The 26,173-nt window shown below is 32.6% G+C and overlaps 1 pseudogene; it reads right to left on the reverse strand.

Moving 5' to 3' along the window:
* Positions 1-8,157: 8,157 nt before the first annotated feature.
* On the reverse strand, positions 8,158-15,736 carry LOC106360895 (annotated as a pseudogene).
* Between the last annotated feature and the right edge of the window lie 10,437 nt (positions 15,737-26,173).

The following is a 26,173-nucleotide window of genomic DNA, read 5'->3' on the forward strand; positions in this document are numbered from 1 at the left end:
GTTTAACTGAAAAAACAATTAAACCATTAATGGAGACAATTAATTTCGAATCAGATTAACCCATCGAAGAATCAAATACCAGATCGTGTCATACTCTTTTGTTAATGGAGACAATTAATTTCGAATCAGATTAACCAATCAAGGAATCAAATACCAGATCGTGTGTCAAACTCTTCTAATTCCTTGCATTGTTCATAAAAGAAAAATTTCGGACGAATATCTGAACCGTTAATATTTTGTTACACCATCGGATAAGCTAACATTTAATAGCATATTTAATAAATATAATTTCAAAAACTGTTTTTGATTTTTTGAAATCATTTTGGTAACCACAAAGGATTTTGGACATATGGTTGTAGCCACAAAATTTTCTATTGTTTCTTACTGATTTAACAGATGTGATAACAGAAATTATTTTGTAAAATAAATATTCAGATAAATATTTGTGTCAAATTAAACTAAATAGGAGTTCTTAAAAAATCAAATCGTAATGAAAACATTTTTAGATTTCTCAGATCTTTCCACTTATTCTTAAAGTACGGGAATAAACTCATTTTGAAATTGTAAGTTATGGGAATATTGTACGACATAACAAAATCGAGCATATGTTCTATAACTTTATTACTTTAGAGTCCAAGTATATATAATCTAATATTACATCATCTAACATATGAATAAAATAAATTTTATTATTTTTACATGAAAGTTAATTTTTATGATTCTCAACATAAGAAAAAAACTATTTCTCTAAAATTAAGTCCCAATTTTATAAAAAAAAGTATTTTAACTCAACTACAATATGAGACAAGTGTTAAATCTGCTAATGTTAAACCAGTCATTATAGATATAAACTTTTTTCATATTGTGTTATTTTGAAAAAACCATAATGCATATTGTATTATTATATTATACGTTTTTTGATAATAACATAATGTTAAATCAATACTCATATAATTTTATTTAGACAAACAAAAGAACAATAAATATAGTAAATCAGTATTATTTTAATTAATTTTACTTTTTAAAAGTACATATTAAAATTTGGGACAAGATACCTAATATGAGACGTCTAAATAAATTAAAATCGATTATAAACGTCAAAACTTGAATAGAAAACTCAAACAAAAAATTCATACTAGCTTTGAAACCGAAAAACCCAAAAACTTATCCCGCGCTTTTAAAGCACGGGTCAAAATCTAGTTTTAATATTATAACATATATAAATGTATGATATTATTTCATAACTAATTTCGAAATTAATGAAAATATTTACATATAATTTTGAAAATTAAGATCTTGTTTAAATCTTTTAAACAGACTTGTTAGAACTTTTAAAATATATATTTATATTTAAAATGAAAAGATATCAAAATATATTGTGATTAAGTTAGTTCAAAGATTCTATATATTATTAGTTTTAATAAAATATATTTAATTAAAAATTAAAGGATGGTCCAAATTATAAAACAATACATGAAAGAATTCATTACTTCTATTTTAATAGATAATATAGACTATAATTAGAAATTTGAAGAAAATAGTATACAATTTTTTTTATAATAAAATATTAACTAACATTAATTTATAATAATATTAGAGTACTAATCACGAAATTAATCAATGATTCATTTTATAATAATATTTAAAATATCTAATATGATTTTGTAGATTTTTTTCTCAATATATTTTTATAATCAAAAAATAAGACAATTTTATAGGTGAGTTGTTATATATGTCAATTATTTAATATGTGATATCTTAATGATGTTATTATGTTAATTAAAATTAAATGAAATATATTTTTTTAGAGAAGGTCCATTTAAAAAAAAAATCACACATAAAGAGAAGTTGTGACTTCTGTTTTAATATAATAGATGTTAATAAATAGAAAACAATATAGGTCTTTTAATATTAAGTTATAGTTGGTTAAATATCTCCGAAAGTAAAAAAGAAAATCTCAGGAAGTTTTCTATATTATTACAAGATTGATAGATATATAATTTTTTTTATTCGGATTTATTTTAGTAAGTAATATAAATTTAAACGTTTAAAAAAATTTTAAGAACACATACCTATATATCATCTATAAACTTATGTATTAAAGTTGACAATTTTTTTACATAGATAATTATTATTTGATTCACAATTGGAAACAATCAATTGATACCAGTGATACTAAAGCACGTTATTGGTAACATTGTCTTTCATTTATACTTAGTATTTTAATAATTCCGGGCGAGTTCATAATGGTGTACATTAATATTTTCCTGCTGCAAAACATTAATGCAATAATTCATAGTATATTAATTATAGAACTTGGTCTTGTATAAATATACAATGGCAATCTTCGTAATTTTTCTAATAAGAGAAGAGTTTTTTTTTTAATATAGACTGTGAGAAGAGCTAAGGTGACACTTCAGCATACTAAACAATGTTACAACATAAATACTTTAAAATATTTTCTTAAATATATTTTAAAACTTTTCCTCAAAATATTTTTTTAAAAATAATAAAAACATATTTAAAATATATTTTGATGATTTAATCAAACTAAAACTGTAAAAATATTTTTTTAATCAATTCAAGTATAATACATATCTCTTAAATTTTGAAATAAAATTATTTATAAAATTTAATATGGTATGTAGTTAATTAAAAACATATTAAAATAGATATATATTTTAGTATAAATTTTTTTCAATGAAATTTTATAATCATATGATTTAATGATCATTTGTATCTTGGTATATCAAAAATTTAAGTCAGTGACCACACAAAATTTCAATGTGAATCTTTAATTTTTTAAAATTTATATTCGTTTTTAAAAATTTTAAATATATTAAATATGAAAAATCTATATATTTATTATTTAATAGTTTAATTTATTTTCATAATAGAAATTAAACAAAAAGATGAGAATTCACAAATTGTTATCAAATGTTTATTATTAAAAAGCATTAACTATCATATAAATTTTGGTCATATTAGGTAATTACGTAGCTTTAGTTTAAGGAAATAAAGAAGAATAGTTTTATAAATTACAAATTAATTTAATGGTTAATTAAATAAAATTATAATTTATATTTAGATGAACCAACCTATTTATCTATGAATTGTAAGAGTCATTCTAGTGATGACACATAGCAGCACTCATATTAGGTAATTTCGTAGTTTAAGGAAAGAAAAAAGAATAGTTTTATAATTACAAATTAATTTTATGATTAATTTAATAAAAGTATAATTTATATTTAGATGAACCAACCTATTTTTCTAAGAATTGTAAGAGTCATTTTAGTGATGACACATGGAAACACTCAAATGTTGTAATGCTTCTCTTTTAATATATACACTAGACCTTGATCCGTCCGACCGGACGGGTATTTTATTTTATGTTTTTAATTTTTTTAGTTTATATTAAATGATGTATTTGTAGTATTTAAACATAAATTTATATTAAATTAATATTTGCAGTTATAAAAAAAAATTAAAAATTTAACAAAATATTATGATATAAATTTTATCCTAATTAAAATAATATAGAGGTGGGTCATAACTTTTTCCATTTTCAAAATCTTAGCATCCCTTAAAACAAAGAAAATAAATTTATAAATACATAAAATATATAAACATATTTGGAACTATAATATCTACTAAAATAAATTTGTTAAAGAAAAATAATCTTGCGCTGTTGTTGTTTATTTCTAGAGCTTGACCCGTGACCGTATAAATATTTGCTTTCACTTTAAATTTTTTCTTTGTAATAATGGTATAATATATATTTGTAAATTGATGTTAGGAGTTTTCAAGGCTCCTAAGACAAATGTTGTAGTATAAATGATTGTCGAACCAGTTCTGAGGGATATCAAAGCACCGAGAATGCAAGTACTCACTTAATCTAAGTGCAACCAATGATTTAGATGGGTTTTAAGTTATGACTAAAACTAAAAAGCAATAACAGAATGATACTTTCTTGACTAAGGAAAAAGAGAATTTATGGGCATAGGGATTAGACCTTGGGTGATCAAGTATCGAACTAAGGATGGCAAATGATCAATCAAACTATCAACCTTAAGCCTAGACACAATTCTAAGCAAGCTCTATGTCTAGATGAATCCTCATTTGCTAACACATCTCAAACATCAAATGTCTTTGGTTGAATAATATGAAAGCAATCATTACTAACAAGTCTATTAGCTATCTTAGCACCTTTAACAACAAATGTCTTTGGCAAAGTATACTAAAAGCCTAAGAGAGTTGTCTCGGGCATTTCATCGAACACCTTTCGGGTGAGAAATGTCTAAGGATCAACAACTGAGTGGCCAACTCAGAAGATGCATTATGATTACTCTACTAGCAAGGAAATACGAATGATCTACACTAAAACATCCTAGCTCTAACCTAATCACCCTTAATCTCCCTAACCCATGAATTCAAAAGGTGATTACTCACTAATCTCCATGATTCCTCTTAAACCCATATTGGATTTCAGATTAATCATGTAAAGAAATAGATAAGAAATCAACACAAGAACATAACAATCAAATTCCAAGAGATGAACTTCTCAAGAGAGTTTTTGTGTATTTCTCCAATATAAAAGATAATCTGCCTCTGGTGGCTACAAAAGATGTTTAAAACATAGGTTTTTCCAAGTGCAAAACGTCCAAAATAAATTGCAAAAAGGTCCTTAAAAAATCGTGATTTTCGGCAGCAAAATAACGCGGAGTGACTTGCAGGTGTCGCTCCGGGAAGTCGCTCCAGGGCCGATTTTTGGTGTCTCCGGGCGAGAGGTCGCGAGCGACTTTGGTGTGTCGCTCCAACGGGTCGCTCTGGATCGGGAGCGACCTTGGTAGGTCGCTCTGAGAGGTCGCTCTAGGGTCATCTAAGACTGTTCGGAGTAATGAGAACGCGAGCGACTTCATGGCGTCGCTTTAGGAAGGTCGCTCTGAGAAGTGGGACATAGCGACTTCGTGATGTCGCTCCGGGAGGTCGCTCCCATGCTCGGTTCGTCCAATGGTCACCTTTTCACCTCTTTTGAGCTCCAAATAACCTCATGTGGTACTCCAGTACCTAATAGAGACTCATGTATGCAAAATGCAACCTAAACATGTCTAAATCCTAATCTATATGATGAAAATGCTCATGGATGAATGGATAAAACAATGTAAATATGCAAGATATCAACTCCCCCAAACTTGTTCTTTTACTTGTCCACAAGTGAACTTTCTAGAACTCATAGGGAGAGAGGTTGAAGGAGGGAGCACATAGCCAAAAGAAACACAACTAGCACACTCTCTTATTACACTCTAGCTTCTCTAGGCCTATCTTAACTCTTTTTGTTCTTACACTCATCATCAAGCATCCACACATTCAAATCAACCAACTCTCACATTCATTAAGCACAAAACATCAGGTGAATTCTTGCAAATGGTCAGTTGGTCCAAGTCATTTGGTTGGGTAAGGGAAGGCTTTTATTCAAGTGATTCAAGAGGTTCAAAACATATGATCTTTAAGGTGGTTTACTCTTAAAACAAGTAGCCTTGACATTGCACATAATATATCTAAGAAAGGGACCAACTCATGCATACAATGCTCAATCTCCATTGTTCTACCCTTTTCCCAAACATACAAATCACACAATCATTTCCCAATGTCAAACCCAACTCACATCTCTCACCAAAAGATCCTAAGAATATCAACTCTTTCTCTTTGAAATCTACAAGGGATTTTTCACAACCTCAAAACATTTCTTAGCTCTTAACAACTTTGCTATCCCCCTTTTTCTTTTTTTTTTTTTTTTTTTTTTTTTTTTCTCTTTTTTTTTCGTTTTTCTTTTTCCTTTTTTTTTTTTTTAGGCTGGGGGCCAAGACTTTTCAAAATTTGAGCTAGAGGCTTCTCTACTTATCCCAATAAAACAATTCACTTAAGCACAAAGAGTCTATTCTTTTCTTTTTTCATTTCTCCCAAATCATAATCACAACACTCACCCACCACCTATAGCTAGACAATAGAGTGCCCAATCTAGCAAGAATGAAGATCAAGCATTGTCGTTCCCGATACTCTCAACATTATGCACATGTAAGACTTTCCGAAGAAGGCCTTACTCATCAAACAATGAAAGCTTAAAAGGAGGGAAGGGTTTTAGGAGTGGTCTACCACTAGAGTTTGTCAAAATAAGATTGGCATAAAGGATGTGACAACTCAAGTGTGTATAGCCATGACTCAGTACACAAGGGACCATGAGCAAGAAGCATTAAGTTCGTTCAGTTCAAATAAGGTTGTAGTTGGCTTCAAAGACTGAGTTTCAGCAATCAACAAGTTTCAGGAAGAGTTTTCAAGGCTCGAAACATACAAGTCTTTTTGAGAGGTGCAAAAGCTACTCAGGTGCAACGTAGTGTTCTTTACAAGGCATTTAAAATCATTGCTCCTAATGCAAGTGAATGCAACCTATATGCTCTAGACTCTCCTAGAAATGCAAATGATGCAAACTAAATGATTGTTTTTTTTTTATATGCAAATAGGTATGCAATGCATGACTCAATGAAACAACATCAAAGCAAACATGATCAAATACTTGGTACCTCCCCCAAACTTGAGTTACACAGTCTCTGTGTTGTCAAGTAGAGAGAAAGATACCGAAAAGAAGACTAATATGCAAAAATAAAATGGTATATACAAGGGAGTGTGGTGGGTTACCTTCTATGGGGAATGAGTAGAGGGAGATGCTCCCTCCTTGTCGTCCTCAGGTGGTAACTTTTCAAGGTGCTCATCAGCAGGAGTGGCCATCTCTTCAATGTAGAAGGCTTGCCCGAACACAGTTGGTTTCCTCATTTTCCCTTTGATGTCAAAGTGGAGGATGTTATCTTTACCCAAATGGAGATCAATCGTGCCTTCCTTCACATTAACAATAGCTCCTGCTGTAGCTAAGAATGGCCTTCCTAGAATCAATGGGTCTTGAGCCTCCTCACCCATCTCAAGCACCACAAAATCTGTAGGTATCTCATACCTTCCAATCTTCACAGGGAGGTCCTCTAAGATGCCCACAGGATACTTCACTGAACGATCAGCTAACACCAGAGAGAGTCTACACTTCTTGTACTGAGTGAATCCAAGCTTCTTTGCAACAGACAAAGGCATCAAGCTGACACTAGCTCCCAAATCGCAGAGACTTTTCTCAAATACCATAGGTCCAAGAGCACAAGGTAGTGTGAAGCTTCCTGGATCCTCTAATTTCTCTGGAACATCAAGCCTCTGGATGATGGCATTGCACTCATGGGTAAGAATCATCATGCCTTCCATCTCCTTCTTCTTTGCAGCTACAACATCTTTCAGGAACTTGCTGTATTGAGGAATCAACATGAAAGCATCGATGATGGGCATTGCAACCTGAGCTTCACTCATTTGCTTCTCAAACAGAGCCTTGTACTTCTCTAGCAGCTGCTTCTTGAATCTACCAGGGAATGGAAGTTTGGGTTCATAAGGAAGAGGAACAAAAGAACTTTCACTTGCTGGAGTAACAACCTCACCATCCTAATATAAAAGCGGGTCCTTTTACTCATTACTAGTTTTTTTTAATATATGTGGATTAAAAAAAATATCTTAAAACATAAATCATATTTACGTTAAAAAATTAATTGATAATCTACCATTCTTTTATGTATGTACATGAAATATTAGAAATTTTATTATCTTGATGATTATAGTATTGTGTCAAAGCGTCGAAATGACGATACTAGAGACACTAGTGCTATTTAGCAATAGAAACGATTGTAGCTTATTGTTGCTAAATAGAACAATTATGGTAACCACTAATCTCTAGCCAAGGTGTAGGTAGCTATTTAGCTACGGATCAACGAAATCCGTCTCTAGCTATATAGCTACAAATTGCTATAGTTAGCTACAAATTTAGTTACAAAGTTAAAACTATGTGTTCTCCCGCTATATTTGTAGCTAACAAAATTGGCTACGGAATTGTCTTTGTCGCGCCAATCCGTAACTATTTTAATGAATTCTTGTAGTGTTTTTCCTTTGAATTTCAAGATTATAGCAAATATCGATAAAATAAAGACCGGGAAATCAGATTAAACCAGAAATAACATGAAACGTAAAGCTGAGAATTTAAAAACCGGTTAAGGCTTTCAATGTTTTGGAGAACAATAACTGAAAACAAATTACAAAGACAATGACAACTGGAAAAGGATACATTGTCTCATCCGACACAGAATCGGGATGATGAGAATGTTATCAATGAGAAGAGGAGGCTTGATCACGCGCTGCATTAAGGCTCATGGCATGATCAGCATTGCAGTAAACAAAGCTCTTCTTACCAGTTCCTGTGGTAGTTTCCACAGTGGAGAATCCCAAGTATTCTTCCTCACACTTCTTCTGGCAGATATTTGCCATGTACTTGAACATCTCTTGGTTCTGGTTCAATGGCTGGTCTACGTATTTTTTTTATCGGCATCCACTATAACCAAAAACAAAACCATATACACAAGCTCAGGTGAGAGTAACTTTTAAATATTTTCTTGGCTCATCAACAACTGTGAGAAAAAGTTAGAAAGTTAATATTATATACCTTAGCTTCCAAGATCTCAGATTTTTGTTCAATGATTTCGTAGGAGCGTGGAGTTAAGGCACACAGGAAAAACAAATCCGATTTCTTTTTCAAGAATGCTTTGTGGCTTTGCCTATCAATACAATACTAAAAGGGGGATAATCTCAACTCTCAGCCTATCCACATAAGCATAAATAATCAACCTATCACAAAGCTTTAAGTTGCCAGCTCGACCTGTCCTATTTCTTCGTTGCGAACAAGCGGATGATTTGAAACCAATCGTCTCTTCACTTTTCTTTTCGTCTCAATGCATCCTTTAATTATAGTCTGTCTGCCTCCCTCTCCACTTCAAATCCCTAAATCCCCAAGCATCACCCTATCTATAGTATTCCCGTCTCTCTCTCACCGGCTCCACATTCTGGAAACCAAAACCCACCGCATCCATGGCTAACAACCACCAACTCCTCCAAACCTTTGTTCATTCATCTCCCGGAGAAAAGATCCCGAGTAGCTACGAAAGCTTCTCTCTCTAGAACCAACGAGGCTTCTTTATCCGCTGTCATCTCCAGGCTCGAGCATGAACGGCAAGGATTAACCGACGGCAGCGGAGAACGGTGGCGGAGAATGGTGGCATACGGCGGAGGATTTCTGCCGGCGCGATAAGAAAACCGAGGAAGAGAGGAGGCTTAGAGATATGTGGCGTAAGATCCAAGGAGAAGACGATTGGGCCGGGTTAAGGACCCAATGGACCCGGTTCTCAGACCGGAGCTGAACCGTTACGGCGAAATGGCTTGGGCCTGTTACGACGCCTTCGACTGCGATCCTTCCTCGAGATACTGCAGCAACCCATGTCGAGTGCAGTCTTCACTTTGGTCACACATTGGGTCTGTTGATTTTTGAAAGCATTTGACCTTACATTAGTTCTGTGTTTTGATTTAGGTTGGCCTCTAAACCTATAACGTCTCCATTTAGATTCGACGTGGTTGTTGGTTCGATGAGGCTCTGAGAACTCAAGCAGTGCTATTGGATGCAGGCTTTCTGAATATCTTTGGTCAGTGTCAAGTTTCTTGATCTCTTAGGATGCAGTTTTGATACTTTTTTGCTATGTACAGAGAATCTTTATAAGATTACGTGTGTGATTTAAGGTATTGTAAGCTCCAGAGCGGTGTCTGTATGGACCGGGTGAATTAGAGACGGAAGTCTCAGGAAGTAGCTCTCGCTTTGTGGTTGGCTTCTTATGTAACCGAGCTTCTGTTGTTTCCGTGTTCCCCTGTGAGGAGGGCTGTTGTGTTGATGAGCTCTGGAGGTTGGATAATGCGCTGAGATCAAGGTTTGAAAAAACTGAGCAACGGCACCGAGGCGATTCACGTTCAAACGCAGCCACTGGTCTATGCACTCCACATGGAAATTATGGGCGCAAGGTAAACCTCTAACCTGTAAAATTCAGACAATTTCCACTCATCTAGGGAATAAAAGCAGGCAAATACAGAATTGTAGCAAAACTTATGCATAAGAAGTTGGTTAATCCCCTGACAATATTAGGAAAAGAGATGTTTAGTACCTCATGTCCAATATGGAACTCCTCTAAGCAGATTAAGCATTCATCGCAATCATCTAGGACAGCTTTTAACCTGAACTTTGGAAGTTTTTGTATGAGTGCCTCCACAGCTTCATTCTGCTTCGAGACATATTCACGTTAAGGATAGTTACTTAAATGCTTAACGTATTATAAGCTTCTTATGAAGCAGCATCTTGACTTATGCCTCTCATCTCTTAGAACATATTATAAGCTTCTTATTAAATTATTTCAACATTATCATAATTTGCAAATGTGATGTTCTTTTATCATGATCTTTAGGATGAGCCTATTGATAAGAGCAAGCACTGGGGTGATTTGGAGGAAGAGGAACAAGAGGAGGAGATGGATGAAGAGGAACTAGAAGACGGCATGGAATCGTTTGATACATTGTCGAGGCATTGTTTTGCTTTAAACTCTGAGGTGTATTTGTTTGCTTATTATATACAGTAATATCTTTTTTTTCATTATTATTATTACTTTTTATTATATACTAATATCCAAGTATGAAACTGAACGTTTTTCCCTTTTTCAGCACTCCAACTGGCACAGAGACACCAAATGCAATTGAAGCAGAGAAAGGATTCCGATAGGCCTCTATATCAAGTAGGAAATCCAATTTTAATTGATGTCGAGCAGTATTTTACTGTTAGCTCTTATTGGTTGGTTTTTAATGCTGTTCTTTTAAAAACATTCTGAAGGTACTTGAAGAATTGCTCCTGGAACAGTGTTCGGAACCACACACACATACCTTATTAAAACTGGTACTCAAGACAACCCGGGAGCGAAAAGGGTAAGCAATATATGTCGGACTTAACAAACATTTGTTTACTAAAGGAATTGGTAGGCACTTTAAGTATGTCGTTGTCAAATACTAAATTGATAGTTCATGGTTGGTTGGAAATGAGGCTAAAACTTTAGAAGTAATTTGATCTTTTGAAGTTGTTCGGTCATGTAGACCGTGTTAGTTTTGTATTGTCCAAGTCTTGTGTGTTTTTGAGAATCATTGGTATTAGGTATAGACGTTTAGTTATGGTACTGTCTTCTGACGCTTGCTATATGCATTTATTACATCCTCGATTTTCGGTTTGACTAATAACAAGCGGCTAATTTATGCAATTGTGTAAATATGACCAGGTTGATTTGCTTTGATTTGCTGAGAGGGGCAAAAGACAGATAGTGTGGATATCAGTTTACAGCCAGAAGAGCTGGAGGCTAATAAATGCATTTTTGAGTTCAATAAGAATATAAAAGCTATTGAAAAAATAGTGTTGTTAACTCTACCTACATTTTTGTTTTTTTTGGAAGGTATGAGGAGGCAAGAGAAGAGGAGAGAAACTACGCAATAAGCCAGAGGACTTCAGTGACATGGTCGCCGAGGTAATGATTGAACTTAAGATATATAACTGTTTTAATACCATTGATATGCACAGATGCAAGAAGTACATCAGATATGGATCATGCAAGCATGACAAGAGTCAGGGGAAGTATCAGTAAGGCAGATCCATGATGATGATAGATTCTGATAAAAGGTTAGTGGATTTACTTAGTTACGTAACAGCAGATTTTGGTTGTAGTAGTTATGTAACTTTCACATTTACTTTTTCATATTTAAATGCCTCTTTCGCTGCATTCATCGTCCCTTTAAGTTAGCCTTCAGGCACTTAGATCGCACAGATACAGCTAGGCTTTGCGGTCTCAGTAGCGATTGCGGTTTGCATTTTGTGCTCTCCGCAGGCCAGTCTCTCTTCACTACTTCTCTTTGATAAATTCCATTACATCTACGTAGAAAGCCGCATTGGTTCTCAGTGTCTCATGGATCCCATTACACCTTGCACTTGAAAAGGAACAAAACAAATTCAAGAAATAAAGAAGAAGAGCAGAATTTGTGTCATGCTGTTTTGGTAAGTTTAATTTTTGGCTGTTGAATGTGACATGGATCTTCTTACTGATGAACTAATGCATTTTATTTTCTTTGTTAGGCTGCTAATCATTTCATGTGTATGGGTGTGAGCAAGGTAATTCTCGCTAATTGTATGCTTTTGTGCTTTGCATCATCCTGGTTATGCATGTGGAATTGGAAATCTTTTTATTCCTTAGTTGGTGCCTTCACCCTTCAGGAGTTGAAAAAAAACCAAAATCTTCTACAACTTCAACTGGTGATCTTGGAATTGGGCTTGAACAGCTTCAACTAATGTCAAAAGTTAAGAACATTGCTTCTCTGCAGCTATATGGAGAGGAGCAAGCGAGTGGTTCATCACAATGCCAGTACGAATAAGAAGTCAGATCAGAAGATTATGTCTTTTTCGGGACTCAGCTCTGTCTCTTCTTCCATAAGAAGATCAAAGAAAACAACGGCCGTTGCACCATTTATCTCTGTAGTTTGGACTTGACATAGCGCTTCAGAGAAATGGAATAGAGTTTTCATAAATCATTATTGTTTTTTCTCAAATGAAAAATAAATTTTTGAAATTAAGATACATATAAATGTATGTTTTAAACTTTGTCAAAATATCATAACAAATACATTTCTCTTTCCGTAATTGTTAAACAGCGATGTTGTTCATGCTTCATTTGCGGCTTCGTATTTCCTTTCTTTTTGTATTGTCTAAATTTATTCTTCCAAAAAATCTTGGTTCGTACACTACTTTTTCTCTGTATTTATTTAGCAAATTTTTAATCCATTCATAAGCCTACCATCAAAAAGTAGAAATTATTTACTCTATTATCTTCAAGATTATAATTTTAAAAAAAAAACAAAAAACATACAGACAATATACAAAAATTAAAATACAGATAAAATGTTTAATCTATTTTATATTTCAAAAAGATATGTTACTTAAATTTGCCGGTCTAAAAACCAGATAGATATAAATAACCAATTCAATGATTTAAAATTTGAAATCACTTTTTTAATTTCTTGAACATATACATAATTTATCTATTTTAAAAATATTGAACATTATTATATAATATTATATTTTACAAGTTTTTTTTATTTAGTGTATGTTTTAGATTATTATCTTTTATTAAACTCGATATTTCACCATGAAATGAATAAAAATAGTATCAGTCCTGACACTATTATTCAACAATCAACTCCAAAGAAAACTCCTAAACCTATAATAATACTTTGAAGTGCATTATCAAACAATTGTTATTCCGATGCATTTACTTATGATGATTTTTTTATCATTTTAAACTATGTTAAAAGTCATATTTACATATAGTATTATTAAATTTACAAAATATAACAGAAAATAACCTAAAATATTTTATTTTTTAATGATAAGTACTATTATATTTTCGCTTTACATAATAAAACATATTTTACGAAAAAACAAGACTCTGTCTAACAATAAAGAAAAAATGAAATTAAATTCCCCATTTTATATCAATAAACCAATCACAAAACAATGAAAATATTAAGTTAAACTGGTCAAATAAAAACAAATCTCCCCAGTTTGATGCAATAATTTACATATGATGAAATATGATTAAATTTAAAATATAAATTACCATGAAAGTATGTGAAAATTATTACTCGGTTCAATATTTGAAACAAAAATTTACTATAACACCACTATTGATGTTGTTTGCAGCTTCAGAATATGACCAAAATAATACAAATCAAATCATTTTGAGGCATTATTAAAATCACACAAGAGTATAAAAGAACAAAACTAAATAAAAAAGCAATAAAAAAATCCAAAGTATCTTAATATGCTTTAATATTGAAGACATTTTCCGGTTTATTAATTCTAAATTATGTTAAAATATTAAAAAATAAACATCCATAAAATTATTGAAGAAAATAAAACATCAATAAAATTATTGAAGAAAATTTAGAGACCGACCAACCAAAAACACTTACGCAAATAATAATTTACTAAGTTAATATTGGGAAAATGAGACATGCAAAAAGGAAAAAACAATACACTAAATATAAAATAAAACAAAAACTAATTAAAATATTATATAATTATACTAATTTAAAATACATAATCCGCGCGTAGCGCGGAAAAAGAATCTAGTACGAGTAAAGAAAGAGTATAACCCAATCAGGAACTAATGGGGTAAGCCAGATCAGATGGTTGCCAAGTCAATGAAAACATAATTTACCTGAAAGACAACACTTCCACAAAATCTGCAACGATCTGAAGTAAGAAAATCCCATGAACACAAGTTTAAGAATAAAGTGGCAAGTAAAATAGTAAATAAAAGATCCTTAAAAAGATTTTTTTTTTCTTGGAAAGCAAGCAAGATACATACACCAGTTTCTTCTTCCACTTCCCTAGCTACTCCATCGCAATTCGCAAATATCCTCGCCCTGTGGATTTGGGAAAGTTCTCGTTAGAGGCAACCAAAAAAAACAATTAAAACTTCATTTCCAACGTTCTCCTTTAATTTCAAACTTGATATCATCAGTCATCTTTCCAGGGACCAACGTCACTATATGTACTACTTACTAAGCTGACTAGCTATGTCGTCAAAATAACGTTTTGTGGTGTAACATTAAATTGGGTTCACTCATTACTGTTCAATTGTTCATCGGGAGTAAAAGAAATGTAAATCACCTCGTTGACAACACCGGTAGGGAGCTTCCACACATTTTTATTTCTGAAATAGCCACTCTTTTCCTGGACAACGAGGACCTGCGCTTTCATCATAATTTAGTCAAAGTAACGTTTTTTGCAAAACCGAACATCATCTAGAGAACATGCTCTTTTTCATCAGTCCTTTTAGAATTTCAAAAAAGAATGGAACAATTTCCTCTTTTTTACCTCTCCAGTGTTTTTGTTGAGGACCAAAGCACCAACACCTACAACGTGAGAAGCATTGGCTGGGATTGTATCACGTGTGTTTGGGATCCAAGATACAAGCATCAAGTAATCAGGCTCCGCGTGGTGGTATCTAAATCCTTCCTCAAATAATCAATCACCAAAACAGAAACATCATATATATATAAACAAACAAACAACTTACCAAAAAGTCAAAACGAAAGCAAGAAAAGATTCAAAGTCATTTCATATAAAACCCTCTTACACTAACTGCAGCCTCTACAAGATTAGCAAATCGAATAGGTAGATTGATCCAAATCCCCTTCTTCCCCTGCAAATGTATAATGAAGAGTAAAAAAAAAAAAACTCAAAAGACTTTTAACTATCAGCATAATCAAATCCTTCACGAGAGTTGTTTTGAATTTGAATACCTCTTGTCTCCAATGCGAAAGCGAAGCCCTAAGCTTTTCAGTGAAAACAGCAGCATCCATTGGTTCCGCGATGGTTACGGTAACGCCATCGTAGTTGTCAGGCTCGCCTTGAAAGATCTTACTAGCATCCATTTTAATCAACTCTCTTGGATGGTTTAGCGAAATATGCTCCAAGTAATCTAACCTCAACGATCGAAGTGAATCAAAATGCTTCTGGGAAAGGGGTCGACCTTTATACCGGGATGGTGATGAGTATACTTTGCTTTGATTTGTTCCAGGAACTTTCTTTTCTTGACTAAGTGATATAAGAAATGTATAAAATATAGTACATTTCGGTTGAGGACTTATGGAGGTATGAGTCATCCATCATCTCTCATCTGCTAAACCAAGCCGACCAAGACATTCCCCAACAAGAACATTTTAAAACCCAATTGAGTATAATTGCGGATGTAGTTTACAAATTTCCTTTCTGAGAAAATACGAATTTTCCACAAACAAATTATTTTATATAATTGACCAGCTCATTTTCTTTTTTATATGAAAACTAATTATATTAACTGCAGTTGCCCGTTCAAAAAGTTCTTTAGTTTAATTTAAAAGGCCTTATAGATTGGATGTGTCAATTGACGAATAACATTGAAGACATGAATGAAAACCGTATACAACAAGGTACTTGCAAGGTTGTGGAATCAAAAAGAGACAAATTCAAACCCAAATTCAAATCTAAAGAACTTGGAAGATCATGTAAGATTAACTTATAAGATTTCAATTATGAAATCTATTCCAAGACCATAATCTAGATTTAGTTTTAATTCAACCCTGGTATGCTTCTTAGAGAAGAAGAAAGAAACACTAACCTTTAATCCATGCTTAATGAAGATAAATTGAAAGCAATGCACCAATTGATTTTCTCCTCCCTTTGGCCTCTAATCCTTTATGATTCCCTTTGTTGGACAAAGGAATCCAAAACCTCTTCTTATCACGTTTTGTTCCCTTACGGTGGCTTATACGTTTCTTACGTAACTGTTATAGCGACACAATCGTAACTCTTCTCTCATATAAGAAAAGTCACTTGTCACATTTTGATAACCACCACACGCGAGTATATATATGTGTGTGTATTGTGCCTTTTTAATTATCACATCTTTTCATTTTGTACTCTTTCAAGTACAAACTATACTTTATATGTGATTAATATACATCCAAGCACAACTATAAAACATATACATAAATGATTGTATATAACCATTATAGAAGAATCATGTATAACTAACAAGGCAAGGAAGGAGGGTTATCAATACACCCATATTCTAATTCTTTTATCGAAACCAATCCATCATGGTATCGTCTTTTATATTAGAATATAAAACATTAATACGAACTTGAATTTTATATTAAACCAATATACACATAGGTCATATAAGAATATAAAATATTCTTACATTCTCCCACTTGACCTTTGTGTTGTCTTAAGAGTTCAATAACTTTAATGTGCAATTTTACATCAAGTTCATCTGGTCTTTACTAAAATTAGAACTGATCGAATCATGGCGGTTGTATGTCATTTAACCGGCATAGTCCCTTCCATATATCACAAACCAATTCTATTTTTATATTATCCTTACATGAGAAGAACCTTTATTCTCAAAAACTTTTCTATATGTTATCTATGAACCTTAAGTGTATACACGTACTTTAATGATAACATATTTAATAAATTAGAAACTTAACTTTAATTGAATTCCTAGGTGTCAAATACTTAATGAGCATTCCATAAATATAATAGCAAGGCTTTATCTATAATACTCATACGCTCTAAATGGCCATTGAACGCCTTGGGTGGTAAAGCTTTAGTTTGCGGATCCGCTATCTTTATATCCTTTCTTATGTGCTCAAATGACACTCTATGTTTCTAAACTTCTTCTTTAATAGACAAGTAGTCTAACTTAATGTGCTTAGCACCCTTCCAATACTTGTCATCCTTTCAAAAGAAGACAGCTGCGAATTTATCACCATAATCTCTCAGCGGTTTGGCGTTAGTGTCGACAATCCAAAGCTCTGAGATAAATTTCCGCAGGCGCCATACATGAATTGTGGCTTCAAAACATACCACAAATCAACCTTAATAGTGAAAGTAGCAATGACAGACTACTTTCCACTTTCCTTTAAATTGTTCCCACAAATAATAGAAACAATACCTAAACATTGATTTTTACCATCAACGCATCCAGCTTTATTTGAATCTGAAAATCCTATGACCTTTAATTGATTGGATCTCTTTTATGTGAGCATGTTCTCGTTGGTGCCTTGCAAGTACCAGAGGACCTTTCTTTGCAGCGTTCCAGTGGTTCATTCTGGGATTACTTTATTGGTCCAACTTTCCAATATCAAAACTGATATCAAGTTGACTATGTTTCCAATATATTCAAAATCCCAACCACTAATGTATCAGGAATTATTTCTATTTCTTTAAGCTCCAATTCATTTTAAGACATTACATTTTACAAAACTTATCTCCCTTCTGAATTGGAGCTATTCCTATGCAACATTGTTCTATTTTATAAAAATCTCTAAGATCTTACTGATATGACCTTTCTAAGACAAACTCAACAATCCTTGTGATCTATCTCAAAAAGATTTATATTCCAATTACATAAGACGTCTCACCCATATCTTTCATTTCAAAGTTCTTAGAGAGATACTACTTTACATCATGTAACATGCCTTTGTTATTTTCAGCAAGCATAATTACATCAACATATAAGACTAACATCAATAATAAGCTCCCACTGATCTTAATGTAGATACATTGATCTACGATAAGCTCTACAAAACCATACGACGTGATGATATCATTAAACTTCAAATACCATTATCGGAAGCTTGTTTTAGTCCATATATTGACTTTCTCAGCTTACACACCATATTTTATTTTCATGCGGCCATGAAAATTTTATGTTGGTCATATATACTACTTCCTCAAGCTCTACATTCAGAAAGGCGGTCAAACATCTATCTAGTGAAACTCAAGATCATAATGAGCCACTTAAGCCAAAACAATTCTAAGAGAATCCTTCTTTTAAACTGTAGAGAAGATCTCTTTATAGTTAATGCCATCTTTTCTGGGTGAAACCTTTAGTAACAAGGCAAGCCTTATATCTTTCAATATTACCTTTCGAGTTATGTTTAGTCTTAAAGACCCATTTACAATCAACGGTTTTGAAACCATTCGGAAACTCTACTAAGTACCAAACTTCGCTATCACCCTTAGATCTTATCTCGTTGCGGCACCAACCTTTTCCAGAATTGTCACTTTCCATGGTTTTTTGAATGAGATCGGTTCTTCATCAATGTTTAAGCCACATTCACTTTCTATAGCAACCACATAATCATTTGATATGGCAGATCTTCTTTCCCTTTCAGATCGCTTTAAAGGTACTTGTGGTTCACTATCCTCTAATTGAATTGTAACAAGTTCATTGATTATAATTTTAGCTAGTGAGATCAGTGCATCTGCATGTTGTTCGATTGTGAAGAAACAACTACCTCAGGTGCAACTTCAGGTGAAAGAACTTTCCACCCGAATTTCATTAATCCCACCCTTTCCCAGTTCACAACTCCCACTAGTTTCACCATTCTCAATGAACCTAAGATTACCCGATTCAACTATTCTCGTACTATGGTTAAAACAATAAAAATTTATACCCCTTTGATTCTTTTAGGATAGCCAATAAAAAATAATCCATTGACAGCCCTAGGATCAAGTTTCTTTTGATGTGGATTATATAGCCTTATTTCTGATGAGCAACCCCATACACGTAGATGGTTCAAACTAGGTTTCTTTCCATTCATAGTTCGTAAGGGATCTTAGGAACTTCCTAACTAGGAACCTGGTTCAGTACATACGTTGCAGTTCTTAATGCATATATATACCCATAACTAAAGAAGTAAAGAGCAATTATTTAACATGCTTCTAACCATCTCTATTATAGTACGATTATGCCTCTCTACTACACCATTATGCTAAAGAGTATTGGACATACTGTATTGTGCACAAATGCCTCTACTTTGAAGTAACTTTCCATAGAGCTCACCTCCTCTATCAGATCTCACTACTTTTACTTTTCTATCTAGCCGCCTTTCCATCTTATCAGTGAACACCTTTAGGACATCCACAAAATTAGACCTCATGTAGTAGATAAGTATATACATACTGTGAGTAATCATCAATAAAGATGATGAGGTGCTTTTCACCACTTCATGAAGGAGCATCGAAAGAGCCACATATTTGGTGTGTATTAACCTAAGAAACTGAGTGCTTCTTGTGGCTGGTTTCTTTACAGTATGTTTAGTCTGTTTTCCTTTAATGCAGTCTATACATACATGTAGGTCACTAAAATCCAATTGAGGAGGAATTTCACTCTTCACCAACCTCTTTTTTTTTTCTTTGGATATGTGACCTAGTCTTTGATGCCACAAGAAACCGAACTTTCATTATATGTGCTATGATTAGTGACTCTAATTTCAACCACCAAGTATTACTAAAAAATTTAATAAGACTCCTTTCATAGCAAACAAGACTTTAATGTTTACTTTCTTATCAAAACAAGCCTTCCTTTTAAGACAATCCTACTTGAAAAGTCTTATTTTATTGCAAAAGAAACACTTCATTTCATTTCGGATTTGACTTTTAAGTCCTTTCAGGAAAGACTAGTTATTCCTTTTGTTCTTTCTACTTGGGATTCTTTTGCTGCTACTGACACTTCCAAGACCTACGAGGTTAGCAATTTGATCTTTCATCTTCCTTGATCTACTCTCCTCTTGAATAAACATAGCTTTTATTTCTTTAATGTTTCATTATCTTTACTGGTGTTGTAATTTACCTGAGAAACTGACTAATCTCAAGAGGTATAGAGCTCATGATGAATTGGACCAGAAACTGCTTGTGCACCTCCATTTCCAAGGTCTTTAACTTTACAGTCATATTAGACATGTGAGTCACATGATCACAGATTAGTTGGGACCAGTTAACCATTTTCATAGTTAGCTCATTTATGAGACTTTCTACATTCTGAGATATCTATCGTAATGGCTGAGGACTCTTCATTTACTATGGTGAATTCCCATTCTATTACACCTAGTGTAAACCAGATCTTTTCGGACCATTCACCATAATTGAGTTCATTGAACTTAACGATAGAGTTAGCAAATGCAAACACATTTGATGAAGCTGCAAGCTTTTATACATGCTTACCCCTTACTGCTTTGAAACTTTATTTCAGATTCTAGACTTAATATAAACTTTTAAGTATGTATTTAAGTTTTGATCAAAAAAAAAAAAAAAAAAGTATGTATTTAAGTAACCTTTGGGCAATACTTAAAACACAAACATTTTCAATGACGCTAAAATACACTTTAATAACTAATCATTTAAAACTCAAGTCAAATGGTATATTACCTTTGGGTATATATACTACCAACTATAGTAAAAAAATGACTAGTTCTTTTCATATTATTAACTATATTCAATGATCTACCTTTGGGTAATCTCCAAGAATATAGAAAATAAAATAATTGATCACTAAAACTTTAATGTCATTTAGCGTCTCTTTTATATGATCAATTATACTACTATTAATTTTAATTTTTGTAAGTAAATAACATGATCACTTTGGTGACTAACATGTTATAAACTATACAAACATCAAAATATTAATAGGTAAATTTATCCTAATATTATGCTATATTTCATAACATAATTTTATATAATGTGTTAATATTTCATAACACAAGTTACCTATTAATAAAATGCAGCGGAAGCTTTTTTTTTTTTTTAAATTACAACTTTATATATACAATATTTTAAATTAATAAAATATTATATACCTCATTTGTGTCACTAAAACTGTAAGGAACACTTGTTCCTTAGATAAAACACAATTAAATTTCAATCACTTAAATGTAACAAGCGCTTCACATTTACGGATTTACTAACAATAATCTTTTATTAATCCACGCATGCTTGTACATATCAATTAAGTTATCTTGCCAGTTACTAATTCTTTTCTAATCATGCAAGCACACATTCATGCAACAACATGCATTAATCAATTAAACGAGCCAATATTTCCTTTCTAATTAGGTGAAAGTCTTACCATCACAACCCGTAATAGTGACTTTTCACAATATTATGGTAATAACCGTCATAAGGAAACTTTCATGCATATGCCTTTACGTTTGTTACCGTAAAACCCAGGTTTCATGTCGAACCTTTTAAACAAACGACCATTATGCACACATGAAACATCGTGATTTTAATGGATTTATTGCAAAATCCATTACGTAAATGACTACGTTCATTTCGTAACTTGATCAACAACAACCCGTTTAACTTAGTGGCTGACATATAAAACCCTTTATGGCATCGTAAGATTCCGTAATTAAAATAATAAAACAATCGTTCATAGATTGATTTAGTGTGTCGTATCGTTACGTTCGTTTACGATGCCATATTCATATGCATGATCATCAACGCACACTTTAACAAATACCATACGTTTAAGTGCCGTACGCTTAATTACGATGGATTATACCAATCTCATGAACACTCTTTAAAACGGATGAACCCGTATATGTTCACAAGCACATGAGAACTAAACCGAGAATGTTCTTAACATTTTCAAATGCCTAATGAGTGAATTAATTAAATCTAAGATGGCTCTGATACCAAATGTAAGATTAACTTATAAGATTTCAATTATGAAATCTATTCCAAGACCATAATCTAGATTTAGTTTTAATTCAACCCTGGTATGCTTCTTAGAGAAGAATTAGAAAGAAACACTAACCTTTAATCCATGCTTAATGAAGATAAATTGAAAGCAATGCACCAATTGATTTTCTCCTCCCTTTGGCCTCTAATCCTTTATGATTCCCTTTGATGGACAAAGGAATCCAAAACCTCTTCTTATCACGTTTTGTTCCCTTACGGTGGCTTATACGTTTCTTACGTAACTGTTATAGCGACACAATCGTAACTCTTCTCTCATAAAAGAAAAGTCACTTGTCACATTTTGATAACCACCACACGCGAGTATATATATGTGTGTGTATTGTGCCTTTTTAATTATCACATCTTTTCATTTTGTACTCTTTCAAGTACAAACTATACTTTATATGTGATTAATATACATCCAAGCACAACTATAAAACATATACATAAATGATTGTATATAACCATTATAGAAGAATCATGTATAACTAACAAGGCAAGGAAGGAGGGTTATCAATACACCCATATTCTAATTCTTTTATCGAAACCGATCCATCATGGTATCGTCTTTTATATTACAATATAAAACATTAATACGAACTTGAATTTTATATTAAACCAATATACACATAGATCATATAAGAATATAAAATATTCTTACAGATCATTCGTGTGTTACGACGGTCAATCAAAACATCGTAAAAGACATTTGGTTTTTATATGCCACGTCCAAATACTTTTTCCTCTTCTTCTTTTTAAAGATCATTGAACTCTTTTTTGATGAATAATTTACAAATTTCATTTATTTTGTGAGTATATTGGTCTTCTTCGTTTATAGATTTAACTATGGCAAACCAAAGGATATTTCGACTCTCTGTTGGAAACTAATTGTGTAAGACTCACATGTGCAGACACCTAAGATTCAACAAACGAAGTGAAGTATTCCCTAGCATTAGAAATAAAATTAAACCTCAGATTTAGCTAAGTGGTTCAGCGGTAAATAAATTAGCAAAACTTAAATCAATTTGGATATTTTGCAACACAAACTTCTTACTTTTCGTCTCAGATAGGAACAATTATCATTAAAGATACTTCTGATGTATCTACTTTAAGCGTAGAAGTGTGAGTTATTTTTAATCTCTCGACGGTTTCAATTGAATGTCTTCACAGATGAAGACTGGATGGTTTCTGGGAACCCACCAAACCAGTATAATCATTAGGTGATCTAATCTTTAGTTTTTGCGTTTTTGTTATTATTGACAGTAGTGTCGCTGCGAAGTGCCCTCCCTCTCCCCCCAGTGGGCAATCCTGCCGTAGCTACAGTTTTTCCTAGGTGATTCCTTACGGCAAAACTAAGCTTTTTATGTATTCCATGCATGAACACATTCTTCCTTTTTTGGCGAGACATGTTTTGCATTCAAAGGTCCATAACCATATACCTTTTGAGCTTTGATCTTTGCTTTTGCTTTAACAACCGTAAGAACATCATCAAAGCTATCATCATGTGATAAAGCTATAACAACGTGGACGACTTTTCACTAGTTGCCAGATGCTCACCAAGTAGATCATTTATCTCATATCTTACCCACTTCATCATCATGAAGCACCCCTATGATCAAAGCATCGTTTGGTGGCTTCATTGACCTCAAATCATCCATAGGTAAGGATCATGTACATGATGGACAGTGTTGGTTGAGCCCCAGGCCACAGACGGATAAGTCATAAGTCGTAAAGATTTATAGGTTGATTGATGTATGCTAGATGCGATTAGCTTATTATTTTATTTGTTATCTACTTGTCCTAACATAAGTTCGTAGATTCATGAAATCTACATTCCCGTTAGTTAGGGTTATTGGTTGTTGTATTTTAATGGATTTGAAAATCCAAACTGAATCTAGTATTATTGGTTCCATGATTTTCAAATCTCTATTAAAATCATGTGTTATTGATTTAATGATTCATAAATTCTATATTCAATCGTACGGATTTACTAATATATTTGATTTTAGAATGGATTTGAATGGATTTGTTTGGATTTTTTAGTTAAAAATACAAAGACTCAAATCTGAAAGAAAACCTCCAAATTTGCATATTTTACTTGGATTTGTAAAATACTATATGGATTTCTAAATCAGTCAAAATATATAAACCAATAACACCTATATTTATTGCAGGTGAGTGCAAGAATAAAAATTATAGATAATGTAACACATCTATATTATTAAAACAAGATCCTATTTTAAAAATTTAGGATTTTTCTCTTAGATTTTCATCATATTTACAAAATAATAGAAATATCCTATATTTATGGAGAAAACCTCCAAAATAACCTCCAACTTTCAAAAAAAAAGCCAAAAAAAACTTAAACTTAAATTTGAGCAATTTAAATCATCAATTTTTTAATATTGGCCGATTTAATCTCACATTTATGTTGACTAGGTCAATTAAACTACTCTAAAGTCAACCGTTAATTATATTTAACCTCCGTTAAATGTAATCCCATCGTTTGATAAAATATTCTGCATCGAATCCCCAAATTTGACCACACATCCTTCCACAGAAAACCCAGACCGAAGAAGAATGTTGTGAAGAAGCTAGTTTATCCAGAACGAGCTGAGAAGTTTGATCGTTTCCTCGTTGAGTCTTACGTAGATTATAACAAGATGGTCAAGTGGTGTCCACGGACTCAAGAAAATACTGGTCGTCCTTCTGAAGAACTGAAGTGGGTGATTCGTGAGTTTAAAGAAGAGATATTGTGTGTATTTCTTTATTATTTATGGCCATGGTTTACGTTTTGGTGTTGAGACTTTGGGGCTTTGTGGCTTGATTGTAACTTTGTTTTAGCTATTATGACTTTGTCACTTTGCTTTGGCTTTATTTAAGAAGAGAAGAATACATTTGAGTTGCTAAAAGGTGCTTGTGGGAAATCACTTGCTTCTTTCCCTCAAGATTATTTTTGTTTTTGCTTTAGGTTCAAGACTTTTAGGACACTGCAGCGATTTGAATGGTTGTCTGTGTTGCAGGCTGATTTTACTCAATTGCGCAAAGTGGGCTTAGGAGCTTTGAGAACCCTAAGAATAAGATCAATGCCATTCCTGCTTAAGAAGAAATTTGGGGAGCCACATTCAAGCTGATTGATTGATTCTTTAAGAACATATTATATCTAGTTTCATTTTTTCAGCAACATTTTAAAGACTCATAACACAAACAATGGTGGTTGAAACAGGTGGAAGGAGCAGCAGTTCTTGTAGATTGAGAATGAGAAAGAATCAAAATCAATATCTCTTAATCTTGAAACTCTAACAGTAAGAAAGAAATAATGATTTAATGAAAACAAGAAGCTATTCTATAAGTTCTTTAAAGCTATATCAATGGTTGGTGATGACGTGTTAGTGTTGTGTCTCTCTTTTGTCTTTTGTTTCTTGGTACAGCCCGTGTATGTTTGTTCTGGTGTTTTTAGCATCTTCATCCCAGGAAATTTAACTTATCTTTATTTCATAATCACAAGAATTATTGAGAAGAACAGTACTGAGACAAAAGTCATCTAATCTATTAAAACAGGAGTACACAATTAAACTAACCCTGAGTTTTCAATGTTAATTACTTTTGAATGCCACTGAAACTATTATTACTCTTTCCTTAAAATTAGCTTGTCTTTTCCGATCATTTAATGCATATTTCCTCATTTTAATTTATGCATTAAAAACGGAAACAACTTCAAACGTTAAACATATGTGAATTAACTTAATTACATGAAAACTCTCAAGCAAATATAAATATATCTTACCACTGTAACGAAAAAAAATTTCTTCTTCTCCTACAATGAGATGAATCGAGTTACTTCAAAAGTAAATCAATGGATTATAACTTTAGTTTAATCTGCAGTTTTCTTCTTGACGTAGAACTTGATATTCCTGTTTAGATAGCGATGGATTATAACTTTAGTTTTTTTTTGAAAAAACTAAAATCATTAATCCAATTATTCTTTCATACATGAATCTAATTAATAATACATATAAAAAGAAGTCACGTTAGTCAAAGCAGCATACATATTATTAA

This window comes from Brassica napus, chromosome A1, assembly GCF_020379485.1.
Source record: "Brassica napus cultivar Da-Ae chromosome A1, Da-Ae, whole genome shotgun sequence".
Classification (NCBI taxonomy): domain Eukaryota; kingdom Viridiplantae; phylum Streptophyta; class Magnoliopsida; order Brassicales; family Brassicaceae; genus Brassica; species Brassica napus.